The sequence below is a fragment of the Anopheles ziemanni genome (genome assembly GCF_943734765.1).
Source record: "Anopheles ziemanni chromosome X unlocalized genomic scaffold, idAnoZiCoDA_A2_x.2 X_unloc_13, whole genome shotgun sequence".
Taxonomy (NCBI): domain Eukaryota; kingdom Metazoa; phylum Arthropoda; class Insecta; order Diptera; family Culicidae; genus Anopheles; species Anopheles ziemanni.
Genome location: NW_026689741.1, coordinates 60,001 through 63,234, shown reverse-complemented (window position 1 = coordinate 63,234; position 3,234 = coordinate 60,001).

The following is a 3,234-nucleotide window of genomic DNA, read 5'->3' as shown; positions in this document are numbered from 1 at the left end:
TATGACAATACAAAGTCAAGACCTCCGGGTTGAGACTTCCGCGTCGGAGGTGCGCGCACCGCCTACCCGAAAGATGATGAATCAGGGGTGTTCGATCAGCAATGGTCGGATGCCCCGTCGTAGTCCAACTATGACAATCAAAGTCAAGACCTCCGGGTTGAGACTTTCCGCGAGTACAAGCATAAAGGAACACGGACCAAGCCGTACCGAGAGAATCGGTACTAGAGCCCTTGTGGTTCTACATTGAGAGAGCCCTCGTGGTTCTCATTAGGGGCTTTATGCAAGTCGTACTCAATACTGTGGTGTGAAGTATAAAGTAGTCCTCGCCTGGTCCACGCTGCTTCGGCGGTCCTGGGTAAGATAGTTCATTCTAGCTTGCCCTATAGTGGAATGAGGACACTTAATGCTTCGTCTTTTAGCGGCGGCTAGACTCCTCCTCACGGGGAACGAGTTGACGCACACAGCGGCGGCTTACGCACTATGGCAATCATGGATGCCTGAAGATTCCGTGAAGTTCTCCCCTGGTCCACGCTGCCTCGGCAGTCCTGGGTAAAATGGAATATTTCCAGCTTGCCCTATAGTGGAAGAGGACTATCCAACAATACAAAGTCAAGACCTCCGGGTTGAGACTTTCCGCGTCGGTGGTGTCGCGCACCGCCTATCCGAAAGATGGTGTAACAGGGGTGTTCGATCAGCAATGGTCGGATGCCCCGTCATAGTCCAACTATGACAACCAAAGTCAAGACCTCCGGGTTGAGACTTTCCGCGTCCGGAGGTACGCGTACCGCCTACCCGAAAGATGGTGTGCTTCTGGGGTATTCGATGAGTCGGATACCCCGTCGTAGTCCAACTATGACAATACAAAGTCAAGACCTCCGGGTTGAGACTTCCGCGTCGGAGGTGCGCGCACCGCCTACCCGAAAGATGATGAATCAGGGGTGTTCGATCAGCAATGGTCGGATGCCCCGTCGTAGTCCAACTATGACAATCAAAGTCAAGACCTCCGGGTTGAGACTTCCGCGTCCGGAGGTACGCGTACCGCCTACCCGAAAGATGGTGAATCAGGGGTGTTCGATCAGCAATGGTCGGATGCCCCGTCGTAGTCCAACTATGACAATCAAAGTCAAGACCTCCGGGTTGAGACTTTCTGCGAGTACATGCATAAAGGAACACGGACCAAGCCGTACCGAGAGAATCGGTACTAGAGCCCTCGTGGTTCTACATTGAGAGAGCCCTCGTGGTTCTCATTAGGGGCTTTATGCAAGTCGTACTCAATACTGTGGTGTGAAGTATAAAGTATAGAGTCCTCAACTGGTCCACGCTGCTCCGGCGGTCCTGGGTAAGATAGTTCATTCTAGCTTGCCCTATGTGGAAGAGGACTCAATACCCTACCTGTTGAGCTTGAAACAAAGTCATCACTTGGGCATGCTCATATTGCCATACAATATTCCATTATCTACTAATGAGCATGCAGCTATATGATTATAACCTGTAAACGATTACCCCGCCGTAGTTCAGCGCTTCAACCAAGTGATGACTTCAGTATGGCTAGTGTGTGAAGTATAAAGTATAGTCCTCCCCTGGTCCACACTGCTTCGGCGGTCCTGGGTAAGATAGTTAGTTCTAGCTTGCCCTATGTGGAAGAGGACACCATACTTAATACTGTGGTGTAATGAACAAAGTATAGTCCTCCACTGGTCCACGCTGCTTTGCAGTCCTGGGTAAGATAGTTAGTTCTAGCTTGCCCTATGTGGAAGAGGGCATACAAGACAAAGTATAGTTCTCCCCTGGTCCACGCTGCTCCGGCGGTCCTGGGTAAGATAGTTAATTCTAGCTTGCCCTATGTGGAAGAGGACTCAATACCCTACCTGTTGAGCTTGAAACAAAGTCATCACTTGGGCATGCTCTATAGCCAATCACATGACATTAACCTAAGAGAGCATGCAGCGTATTATCCCAATGCAAAGTAAACGATAGACTCGCCCTAGTTCAGTGCTTCAACCAAGTGATGACTTCAATTTGGCAAGTGTGTGAAGTATAAAGTATAGTCCTCCCCTGGTCCACACTGCTTCGGCGGTCCTGGGTAAGATAGTTAATTCTAGCTTGCCCTATGTGGAAGAGGACACCATACTTAATACTGTGGTGTAATGAACAAAGTATAGTCCTCCACTGGTCCACGCTGCTCCGGCGGTCCTGGGTAAGATAGTTTATTCTAGCTTGCCCTATGTGGAAGAGGGCATACAAGACAAAGTATAGTTCTCCCCTGGTCCACGCTGCTTCGGCGGTCCTGGGTAAGATAGTTAATTCTAGCTTGCCCTATGTGGAAGAGAGCATACATGAACCAAGAACGAAGGTTATGATCGAGGAATGATTCGACAACTAACCGATGGTATGAAATGTGAAGAATTCAAGCAAGCACACAATCAAGTCATCACTTGGGCATGCTCGATAGCCAACCCTATGACATTAACCTAGTAGAGCATGCGAAAACCAATATATATGTAAACGATGCCCCTCCCTAGTTCAGCGCTTCAACCAAGTGATGACTTCAGAATGGCTAAATCAAATCGGTTCAAAACATACCATCGGTACCCTATTGAAACACACAAGTCGATATCAAACCTCATGATTGTGTAGTCCTCCACTGGTCCACGCTGCTCCGGCGGTCCTGGGTAAGATAGTTCATTCTAGCTTGCCCTATGTGGAAGTGGGCACATTACTCAATACTGTGGTGTTATGAACAAAGTATAGTCCTCCACTGGTCCACGCTGCTTCGGCGGTCCTGGGTAAGATAGTTAGTTCTAGCTTGCCCTATGTGGAAGAGGGCATACAAGACAAAGTATAGTTCTCCCCTGGTCCACGCTGCTTCGGCGGTCCTGGGTAAGATAGTTAATTCTAGCTTGCCCTATGTGGAAGAGAGCATACATGAACCAAGAACGAAGGTTATGATCGAGGAATGATTCGACAACTAACCGATGGTATGAAATGTGAAGAATTCAAGCAAGCACACAATCAAGTCATCACTTGGGCATGCTCGATAGCCAACCACATGACATTAACCTAGTAGAGCATGCGAAAACCAATATATATGTAAACGATGCCTCCCTAGTTCAGCGCTTCAACCAAGTGATGACTTCAGAATGGCTAAATCAAATCGGTTCAAACCATACCATCGGTATCCTATTGAAACACACAAGTCGATATCAAACCTCATGATTGTGTAGTCCTCCACTG